This window comes from Procambarus clarkii, chromosome 78 (genome assembly GCF_040958095.1).
Source record: "Procambarus clarkii isolate CNS0578487 chromosome 78, FALCON_Pclarkii_2.0, whole genome shotgun sequence".
Classification (NCBI taxonomy): Eukaryota; Metazoa; Arthropoda; class Malacostraca; order Decapoda; family Cambaridae; genus Procambarus; species Procambarus clarkii.
Genome location: NC_091227.1, coordinates 18,967,106 through 18,979,299, shown reverse-complemented (window position 1 = coordinate 18,979,299; position 12,194 = coordinate 18,967,106). Strand labels below are relative to the sequence as shown.

The 12,194-nt window shown below is 44.2% G+C and overlaps 1 protein-coding gene and 1 long non-coding RNA gene across 7 annotated transcripts in view; one reads left to right on the top strand and one right to left on the bottom strand.

The window, feature by feature from the left end:
* The window catches only part of LOC123746071 (uncharacterized), a 30,787-nt gene extending 24,430 nt beyond the window's left edge, over positions 1–6,357 (bottom strand). The window contains exons 1-2 of the long non-coding RNA XR_006771449.2: positions 5,991–6,357; positions 4,775–4,843 (exon numbers count right to left, since the gene is read on the bottom strand). This is a non-coding gene — a long non-coding RNA (uncharacterized lncRNA). The remainder of the gene's footprint in view (positions 1–4,774; positions 4,844–5,990) is intronic.
* Positions 1–12,194, top strand: part of LOC123746070 (uncharacterized) — a 63,343-nt gene that overhangs the window by 44,369 nt on the left and 6,780 nt on the right. The gene's annotated exons all lie outside the window — the stretch shown is intronic.

The window sequence follows — 12,194 nt, the reverse complement described above, 5'->3', positions numbered from 1 at the left end:
GTATGTGGAGAGAGAGAGAGAGAGAGAGAGAGAGAGAGAGAGAGAGAGAGAGAGAGAGAGAGAGAGAGAGAGAGAGAGAGAGAGAGAGGGAGAGAGAGAAAGAGAGAGAGAGAGAGCCCAGACTGTGTATCAACCTAATTTAACTCTGTAAATGGCCCGTGTGTGTGTTTGCGTGTGGTCGACGCCTGCCCAGCATCCTCTTAACCACAGTAGACTAAACAACTGCAATATTTAAAACAAGTTTTTTTTATATATCTTGGCTGGAGATTAGCAGCCTTCTCCCCTGTTGTCGACCCCCGACCACACTCACACACCTTCACTACACCCCAGCGGTACTTTTGGCACCTTGTGGCACCTTGTGGCTCCTTGTGGCACTCTGCAACATTGCCGGCACTATCAACACTACACTCTCAGCAAAAAAAGTTCCCTTGCAATTACCGTGGCATAGTGGTCTTCCTCCTCGACTCACACTCGAGGGGACCCGAATTTTAATTCCCATTCGCGGGACTGGTTAGGTGTTTCCATCCACAAATTCCTTCATACTTTCTAAATTACACACTTTCAAAATTTAACATTTTTTGTGTGTTGATAGGAAGCATACTTTCTTATGTTCACACTTTCTAAAGTTATTCACACTTCCTAAAGTTTCCACACTTTCTAAATTACACACTTCCAATATTCCACACTTTTTGTATGTTGATAGGAAGCACACTTACTAATGTCCACACTTTCTAAAGTTTCCACACTTTCCCAAAGTTTCAGGAATGGAATTCTAGGTTTCAAAACCTCATTTCAAGCAATTTTCTGCGTTAATCTAGTCAATAAAATCATCTCTGTTAATACTTTTTACTTCTAGTTCAATCATCAAATTTTTTTATCTCCAAATTGGATCACTCTGCAAATCAATTGCATCTCAAAATTATCCAAATCAATCAACAGCAACATTTCCAACTTTAATTTGTCTAATGCTACATCTTTCTAATGTCTAATGTCTAATGGCGTCTGTCTAATGGCGTCTGTCTAATAACGCCATCTGTCTAATGGCGCCTGGGTTCGATCCCAGGCGCCGGCGAGAAACAATGGGCAGAGTTTCTTTCACCCTATGCCCCTGTTACCTAGCAGTAAAATAGGTACCTGGGTGTTAGTCAGCTGTCACGGGCTGCTTCCTGGGGGTGGAGGCTTGGTCGAGGACCGGGCCGCGGGGACACTAAAAAAAGCCCCGAAATCATCTCAAGATAACCTCAAGATAACCTTATGAGTTTTGCAGTTTCTTCAAATGACCCGAATTTTCTATATCTTAAACTTGTTAGAAAGTGAATTAACGATCATTGAAAATTGTATTTTGAAGGCTCTGATTCTCTGCTTTCTCACTTGTATTTGGCAGTAATGATAAGGAATCTTTGTAATGTCTGTGTACTCAAATGGGCAGACGTTTCTTTCACCATGATTCTCTGTTCACTTACCAGTAAATAGGTACCTGGGAGTTATATATATATATATATATATATATATATATATATATATATATATATATATATATATATATATATATATATAAATTCAGACGTTGAATACACATGTTGAAAGTTCTCAATAAAGATTGATTTATGATTTATGCGTGATTGTATTAAAATTAGATAACATGAATTTGATAGGTTTCTAATAGATTAGCCCAATTTCATAGAAATAGATAGATAATTCTGGGACACCTTTCATACAATGACAAACACACACACACACAGACACACACCCACAAAGACAGACACAGACTCTCCGACAGACACAGACTTTCCGACAGACAGCCAAAATGAAGAATTATTTCACAGCATAAAACCAACCCCCCCCCCAAGAGTGTGAGGAAATTTACCAGATCTGGACTGGTGCAAATAATTTACTGTGAGCGTCTAAGTTTAGAATGGAGTGTGGATTGTGGAGGTATGTGTAAGGGGTGTGTGTGTGTGGAGGGTGTGGAGGAATGTGGAGTGTGTGTGTGTGTGTGGGAGAGAGAAGTTTGATGACAGAGTATTTTGTGTATGTGTATTCACATACAATGAGGCCTGGTCGAGGACCGGGCCGCGGGGACACTAAAAAGCCCCGAAATCATCTCAAGATATATCTGTGAATTATACACGACTGCTACGGGCTATACATAACAGAGATGTGTATGTATGTGTGTATGAAAGAGAAATGTATGTAGCAAATCGGGAGTCAGTACATTAGACAACCGACGATTAGAAAGGCGGAGTCCAAGAGCTAAGCAGCTCGATTCTGCAAGCCACGGTGAGGTTAAGATATAGGTGTAACCATGTATAGTGCTATATATATTATAACTATAAGGTTTATATAGTGTAACAAGGATGTAGTTAGGGGGATGTAATAATGGCCTTCCCTAATGACGGATGATTAGTGTAGTTACGATACTCTGCCTCACACTACCGTTACCCACCCAACTCTTGGATGAACTCTTGGATGAACACTGAACTCTTGGATGAACACTGAACTCTTGGATGAACTCTTGGATGAACACTGAACTCTTGGATGAACACTGAACTCTTGGATGAACACTGAACTCTTGGATGAACAATGAACTCTTGGATGAACACTGAACTCTTGGATGAACTCTTGGATGAACACTGAACTCTTGGATGAACTCTTGGATGAACACTGAACTCTTGGATGAACTCTTGGATGAACACTGAACTCTTGGATGAACACTGAACTCTTGGATGAACACTGAACTCTTGGATGAACAATGAACTCTTGGATGAACACTGAACTCTTGGATGAACTCTTGGATGAACACTGAACTCTTGGATGAACTCTTGGATGAACAATGAACTCTTGGATGAACACTGAACTCTTGGATGAACACTGAACTCTTGGATGAACCCTCGGATGAACACTGAACTCTTGGATGAACTCTTGGATGAACAATGAACTCTTGGATGAACACTGAACTCTTGGATGAACACTGAACTCTTGGATGAACCCTCGGATGAACACTGAACTCTTGGATGAACTCTTGGATAAACACTGAACTCTTGGATGAACACTAAGTTCTTGGATGAACACTGAACTCTTGGATGAACACTAAGTTTTTGGATGAACACTGAACTCTTGGATGAACACTAAGTTCTTGGATGAACTCTTAGATGAATATTGAACTCTTGGATGAACTCTTGGATGAACACTGAACTCTTGGATGAACCCTTGGGTGAACACTGAACTCTTGGATGAACCCTTGGGTGAACACTGAACTCTTGGATGAACCCTTGGGTGAACACTGAACTCTTGGATGAACACTGAACTCTTGGATGAACACTGAACTCTAGCCACGTGGTGCTAACTTCACCTTTATTTAACTTTAATTAGAACTTTATTTAACTTAATTTAGGACTGTATTAAAGTTATTTTGACAGTGTAATTAGTATCATAATTATTGTAAACAGCTTCACCGTACATAGTAAACAGCCCTGTTGTTGTTGTTGTTTAAGATTCAGATTCGCTACTTGGAACATAGAGTTCCAAGCAGCACGGGCTATGGCGAGCCCCGTAGTGTAAGCAGCCCTCTTGACAAAGAACTTTAATGTGTTCTGCAAATTGTTATCGACGTTTATATAATTGAAATAATGGAGGTGCAAGAGGTTTTACACACGTGACTCTGTAGTTATGCCAAGTTATGTGGAAACGATCTTAGGACAATTGTCCAGCATAAGAGGCTATCAAGAAGGACAAAGGTTTATATTCGCTAGGGAAATATCATTATTAAGACTAGATATATATGTATATTACTTTATTCTACCCGTTAATTCCCTCCACTATTTCTCTGTCTTTCTCTGTGTATTATATTTTTTTCTCCGTCTGTCCGCTTTGGTGGTACTGCTCTCTATTTCTCTCTCTTTAGTGCTTAGTCTTTATATTGTTCTGCCTTATAGGTGTCTGTCTGTCTGTCTGTCTGTCTGTCTGTCTGTCTGTCTGTCTGTCTGTCTGTCTGTCTGTCTGTCTGTCTCTGTCTCTTTATCGACAGTCAAACAGGTTGGTCAATAATCTATAGGTTGGTCATAAACAACCTTCAATTGACCTCGTTTTCATGGATTAGAAATACATTGATTTGCTGCACCTTCTTGGTTCCCCTCAGCGCCGGCTCCAGTTTTGGAGCAAACCCCTGGATTTTCTCTAGCTTTTTTATGTGAAGCTTGAGTCGGCCGTTCTAGACTGAGAATAAGTATTTTAGAACTGGTGTAATACAAGTGATTTACAACGTCATGTCCAACGGGAACGCCCTCTTAGGTGGCGGGCAGCTCACACACACCCAGCCTACACTCTGAGGTTAGGTCACTCAGTCACTCACAGGAGCAGCACCACACTCACAGGAGCAGCACCACACTCACAGGAGCAGCACCACACTCACAGGAGCAGCACCACACTCACAGGAGCAGCACCACACTCACAGAATCACCACCACACTCACAGGAGCAGCACCACACTCACAGGAGCAGCACCACACTCACAGGAGCAGCACCACACTCACAGGAGCAGCACCACACTCACAGAATCACCACCACACTCACAGGAGCAGCACCACACTCACAGAATCAATACCACAATCCCAGAATCACCACCACACTCACAGGAGCAGCACCACACTCCCAGAATCACCACCACTCACAGGAGCAGCACCACACTCCCAGAATCACCACCACACTCACAGGAGCAGCACCACACAACCGCTTCCATCCACACTACACCTTGTAGTAACACATCGGACACTTACCTCTTGGGGAGAGGCAGCGAGGGGCAGCTACTGATCCCTGCTCCGTCTTGACAACCACCAATCACCACTCTGGAGAAATATAAAACAAACCATTCAGGCCAACTGTACTGTTACATAATATTGTAAATATGTTACAATTCATCATTTACCTGCCTTGAGTGGCCCGCTTACAGCAAGTCCAATACACAAAGTTTCGAAGCGTTATACGACAAAGAGTACTGGGAAGACGGGACACCATGAGCGTAGCTCTCATTCTGTAACTACAATTGATAAACAGGTCCTACATGTGGTCCAGGCCTCTTGACGACATACGAGCACTGGCGATCCAGGTGATCAAGGGAGATACAATGTGATCACAGGTAAACACCCGAGGTCACTGGCGATCCAGGTGATCAAGGGAGATACAATGTGATCACAGGTAAACACCCGAGGTCACTGGAGGTCAAGGTTGATCACAGGTGGTGATAGAGGGAGAGTGGGGAGAGAGCCGGTGGTGGTGGTGGTGGGGAGAGAGAGGGAGAGGACGGGAGAGAGGGTGATAAACAACAGTACATCACCCTCACACAAACACAGACGCAGCCAACCTGAGGCAGCCCGCCGACGCCACAACAGATAAACGCTTAAGGGGGCGGCAAACCTCCAACCTTCAGTCTGTTTACATCCATCAGCTGTTTACCCGCGCCTCCCAAATGTCAGAGGTCAGACTGGCCGTCGCAGCACCGGGCCACCATGTAACATGTGTCGTGTACAGGTTATGTACTACCTGTACACATGTACTACCTGTACATATACTACTTATCACGTGTGTGATATTTTACAGTTCAGAACTCTCGGCCTCTTTCGTTTCATATTAATCGTATTAACCTAATGTTTTCTATACTTCCTCCACAATTACTCCTTCAGTGCCTGCTACACCCCCACCACCTGCAGTCAATCCTACCCGCTTCCCCTCCTGTAGCACGGGCTACAGGAGGTGGAAGCGGGTTGCGGGTTGAAGTGTATCTTCCTTCACCTCCTCCTACACCCAACCACTTGGGCTGGACAGTAGAGCGACGGTCTCACTTCATGCAGGTCGGCGTTCAATCCCCGACCGTCCAAGTGGTTGGGGCACCATTCCTTCCACCCGTCCCATCCCCAAATCCTTATCCTGACCCCTTCCCAGTGCTATATAGTCGTAATGGCTTGGCGCTTTCCTCTGAAAACTCCCTCCCTTCACCTCCTCCCACAGTGGGGTCCTCGTCAGGTGGCGGTGAATGACGCGGCAGCCCGCGGTGGCTGCCACATGTGGACGTAACTGTGTCACAACCTCATGTAAGATGTTTACCTTCACGTGTCCACATCTCTGTAACCGAGACGCTAATGTGGTGATTTTACCGCCGGGGGTGTGTGTGCGTCACGAAGGCTACTCGTGCACGGGGCACCCAGGCATGGTTTGTTTTCAGTTACCCTTGGATATGTGTCCGTAGTTACCCTTGGATATGTGTCCGTAGTTACCCTTGGATATGTGTCCGTGGTTACCCTTGGATATGTGTCCGGAGTTACCCTTGGATATGTGTCCGGAGTTACCCTTGGATATGTGTCCGGAGTTACCCTTGGATATGTGTCCGTAGTTATCCCTGGATATGTGTCCGTAGTTACCCTAGGATATGTGTCCGTAGTTATCCCTGGATATGTGTCCGTAGTTACCCTAGGATATGTGTCCGTAGTTATCCTTGGATATGTGTCCTGAGTTACCCTTGGATATGTGTCCGTAGTTATCCCTGGATATGTGTCCGTAGTTACCCTAGGATATGTGTCCGTAGTTATCCCTGGATATGTGTCCGGAGTTACCCTTGGATATGTGTCCGTAGTTACCCTTGGATATGTGTCCGGAGTTACCCTTGGATATGTGTCCGGAGTTACCCTTGGATATGTGTACGTAGTTACCCTTGGATATGTGTCCGGAGTTACCCTTTGATATGTGTCCGTAGTTATCCCTGGATATGTGTCCGTAGTTATCCCTGGATATGTGTCCGGAGTTACCCTTGGATATGTGTCCGGAGTTACCCTTGGATATGTGTCCTGAGTGGTTTACCAATCAGGCTTACAATACTCTTGACTCTTATTACCTCAAGAATGTTAAAATCTCCTTCCTTAACCACCCACTTGGAGTGGTTGATTGGGTGTCTGTCTCGCTTCTTCCAGAGTCGTCGTTCGATTACCTATTATCCAAGTCCTTGGGCACCGTTCCTTCACCCCCGTCCTCATAACCTATATTCTCCGTGTCCTCATATCGTTTCAAATGCTATGTAGTCAAATTGGCTTAGAACTTTCACCCGGTGATTACCTCACCTAACTACCCTAATTTGGGTAAAAGCTTTAATTGACTCAAGCTCTTAACAGCCGTACCATTACGGGCTATTCATACCCGTGCCACCTCTTGGGTGGCTTAATCTGCATCAATCAATCAATCAACTGGATTGTACATACAGGTTCGTGATAGAAAACCAGCCATCGATTTTTACCTCATATCTGACGCCCTCAACCACCCTATTGAACGTGTTAATGGCTCATTACGCTGAGACAACGTCACTTTTCGTTTGTGTGGGTTGGGGGAGTGTCTATAATCGTAAAGTCCACACCCGCCACACATCAACTAACCTCTATACTGTTAGATATCTTTAACGTAGTGATCATGTGCTCTAACATCTTCACATTTACACACACAGCCTTGTCTTGAGTTGTCTTGTTACCAAAGGGACTTGTTAACAAGGCAGTTGCATGATCATAACCAGCAGCTGTGACTGATAATTAGTGTAACATTATCATTCTTTGTAAATTAAGATTCTCATCTTTATGTTTTCTGATGATCATAATATTATCAGTGTCGATAATGACGCATATAAATTATGATAACAGCAGCACTAATAATAGCAATACGAACGATAATAACAGCAATAATAAACGATAATAATAATATATTTTATAAACATACTCGGGTACATGGACATTTATGCAGTCACCTTAGACTATATGAAGGGACGATCCATCTCTGTCGCGGGCCGATCCGCGACAAAGGTGGAGCAAGCCCCTAGCACTACATGTGAAGGCAGGCAGTTTCAAGTCTAGGGTGGTCGCGCGTACCATTTCACTTACTCCCGGGTGTTTATTTATGCTGCGGTAGTGTGTGGATGTTTAACACTGTGTTCTTGATTCACCACAAGCTGCGGCCAGGGTGGGGAGGGGGGGGCAGGGGTGGAAGGGGGAGTTGAAAAGGTGGGTTGGGGAGGAGGGGTGATGGGTGGGGTGGACAGAAGGGGGTGAAGGATGGATTGGAAAGGTGGAGCTACCAAAATCACACACTTCGTGTCAGCAAGGCGGGCAGCCCGCCTGCTATCATAACATGGTGTCAGGAAGACGGGCAGCCCGCCTGCTATCATAACATCATGTCAACAAGGCCGGCAGCCCACCTGCTATCATAACATGGAGTCAGCCAGACGGGCAGCCCGCCTGCTATCATAACTCTCATTATACTCCACATGTCAACATTTTCTTCACCTGTACTTCTCCATCATGTCTACTCTCCCTTTGTTGTGACCCAAAGAGATGTGAATAAATTATTATACTCTCAGAGTACGATGCCGGCAGAAGCGTTTATGGGTGTATGTATGAATGGCCTGAGTATGGAAACGGGTTTATTTATGCTCAAGCTGAGTGGACAGCGCTTCGGATTCGTAGTTCTAAGGTTCCGGGTTCGATCCCCGTTGGAGGCGGAAACAAATGGGTAGTTTCTTTCACCCTGATGACCCTCTTCACCTAGCAGTAAATAGGTACCTGGGAGTTAGACAGCTGCTACAGGCTGCTTCCTGGGTGAGTGTAACAAAAAGGAGGCCTGGTCGAGGACTGGGCCGCGGGGACGCTAAGCCTCGAAACCATCTCAAGATAACCTCAAGAAGATGCTCTCTCCATACATGAGAGAGCATGAATATAATTCACATCCATTTGAGTCACAAACACCTCAGTCACAAACACCTCACCCACCCCCACCCCCCAAAATGAACGCAACATCAGGCTAGGGTGATACGTGTAACGGGATAGACATATGATGCCTGCGTAGGAAAGACAGGATAGACAGGATAGACATATGATGCCTGCGTTGGCAAGACAGGATAGACACACATATCAGACTTCTCGGAGGAGGAATTAGAACAAAGGCTTTGGGGTGAAGCCTTCTGAGCTTAGGCTTCTTTAGGAGCAACAAGGTCCTGGGCTTGGTAGGTGGGGGGGGGGGGGATTGGGCAGGGGGAAGGATTAGGGTGTAAGAGGGAGAGTTGGGGGAGGGGGAAGAACACGTTGGGAGAGTGAAAGGTAAGAGAGCGCAGGGGGAGGGGAGGGGATAGGGCCAGATGGAAGGAGTTGAGGGTGAGATAGATGGGTTGAGATGGTTCAGGGAGGGATGGAAGAGAAGGAGAACGGAAGAGGTGGAGGAACTAACGGACTGGAGGAGTGGATGGACCGGAGGGACGGACGGAAGGAAGAGATATGTAGGGAGGGAAAGAGGGAGAGGATAGGGATGGATGAAGGGATAGGGAGGGATGGAGGGAGGGAGGGGGGATAGGAATGGAGGGAAGGGATATTGATGGAGGGAGAAAAGGAGGCGATAGGGATGGAGGGAGGGGATAGGGAGGGGATAGGGAGGGAGGGATGCAGGATAAACAAGGCAGGGACGTAGTAAGCAGACTCTGGCCAGCGTAAACAAGAGTCTCTGGGAGTCTAGTCTAACCGTCGGCGCCACACTATCCCCCCCCCCTCTCTCTCTCTCTCTATCCTTCCGTCTCTACAACTATCCTCCTCCTTCCTTTCCCACCTTCCTACACCTCGCTTTCTATCCTCTGTCCCTTCCCTCTATTAACACAAATACACACACACATACACAGGGTTGTCCTTGGACCTATTCTCTTTACCTAACTTTGAAGCTATAATCAGCGGCATATGCAATGTTAAATGACCAATTCGTAACAAATACTACGTTTTAATACAAATTTATGGCATTATGGGAAGCCGGTCGGCCGAGCGGACAGCACGCTGGCTTTGTGACCCTGTGGTCTCGGGTTCGATCCCGGGCGCCGGCGAGAAACCATGAGCAGAGTTTCTTTCACCCTATGCCCCTGTTACCTAGCAGTAAAATAGGTACCTGGGTGTTAGTCAGCTGTCACGGGCTGCTTCCTGGGGGTGGAGGCCTGGTCGAGGACCTGGCCGCGGGGACACTAAAGCCCCGAAATCATCTCAAGATAACCTCTCAAGATTGTCCTCTTGACGTTTTCTATGCATCATCTGAGGAGCCTCTTTAAGCAAACTGTCGTAATAAAACGTCACATTTTGACGTATACTCTAAGGCCAAAAAATTATTCTTGAAAATGAAAGCGCCTCGCAAAACTGATATAGTCCGTTTTCTGTTTTGGGTCCTCTGGTAGGTTAAAATAAAGGCCCTTTAGTACGACAGTTTCTTGACGTTGGAAAATCTTAGGAGGACGCTGTTGTTGTTGTTTAAAATTAGCTGCTTGGAACAAAAAATACAAAGCAGCACGGGCTATGGTGAGCCCGTAGTGTGTATTTAGGAGGACGGGCTGCCTTACTACGGAAAGAGAGCAGAGACTGGGATCTGGGGCCAGATTCACGAAAGCACTTACGAAAGTGTACATCTTTCCTCAATCTTTGACGGCTTTGGTTACATTTATTAAACAGTTTACAAGCATGAAAACATCCCATTCAACTGTTGTTATAGTTATAAACAGCCTCCTGGTGCTTCGGAGCTCATTAACTGTTTAATAATTGGAAACAAAGCCGCCAAAGATTGAGAAAAGATGTACAGGTTCGTAAGTGTTTACGTAAGTGCTTTCGTGAATCTGGCCTCTGACCTCTTAGTGCAGGTCCGTGTAGACTGAGGAAACAAACGCTTACTAGCGAACGTTTGAGTGAGCAAGATGGATCCCATATGATCGTCTCCCCAGGAGCCTAACTTCGAATTTCAATACTCAAATCTCAACGCTATGTTAGTACTCAGCACAACCAATGGGCGTTAATGGTGCAACTCACACTCTAATTCATCAAATATGAAAACTAGTAAAAGTGTAAGGTATTTAATAGTTAGAATTATTTCATTCATATCTAGTGAGTGATGTTTGTATAGGATTTTATTCCATATCGGTTTGTGAATATGAAAAACATGAATGCCTTAGTTAATAATTTAGCTACGGGTTTTTTACGTTGATCAGCATATGTTTATATTATGTTTGTTATAACTGTTAAAATCTTAAGCAGTCCTAGTTATCTCCTTGAGGCCACCCCACACTCCAGCCTACGGCTCAATATGTGCTACCTGTTATCTAGGTATATGTTGACAGAAATAAGGAGAATTAAGAATACTTTTAACAAGATAACAATCTACTAAATTACAGAAAAACCAAACCTAATACCACAATAATTTTTCAGCACAGGTTTTCTACAAAGATGCCAGCAAATTCTCAGTTCCAGCATATAGGAACGGATGGGTTGAACTGCACCTGAAACTTATTAACTTGACAACTAATCATCAATACTGTCTAAATTAACAAATGATTAACTGGTGGCAACACCTAAACACAAAACTCACTGTGAAAATGACTACGCTTGAAGCACTGCACATAAATGATAAATAAATAAATAAATAAATTTTGTATTCAAGTAAGGTACATACATACATGGTAAGATACAAAAGTTGATGGATTTATAGATAGAGCTAGTACATACAATGCCTAAAGCCACTATTACGCAAAGCGTTTCAGGCAGTATGCAGATTTTATATGATTAAAGAGGGCCTTTTCTCATCTTTTAACTCAGCGTCAACCATCTTAACTAAACGTAGGGTAATATCTTCACGCAAAAAATAAACAATGAGTGGGACGGCGCTTGTGTCCGGCCTCTTGAGTCCAACATACCGAAACTCACCCAAAGATGATATTTACGGCGCTCTCCCTTCCACTTGTTGAAAAAATTTACATAACCGGCGATTTCCAGCAAGTTTACGATTTAACGAAACCTTTTACCTATCCAGTGACTTAGTAACGATCAATTACCTCCAAGCATAAGCATTCTTATGACACTGGATAATTATCTAGATATACTAGGCTTGAAACTACATTTCTTTAAAATAACAACTGAAGCTGTGGCAGCAATTGATTACTTACTAATATAACTGTTAAATTATCTAGATGATATTATATCTTAATACACAACTTCTTGAAAGCGTTTATGCAGATTATCACAACTTAGCTAAAGATTACTGTACATCCTCTTACACACTTCTAATTCCTTATAAATATATGCACATAGGCCTACCTTGAATTGGATATTACATAGTAATCACTGAATTCTTCAATGCAAATTATTATAAGAAGTGCTA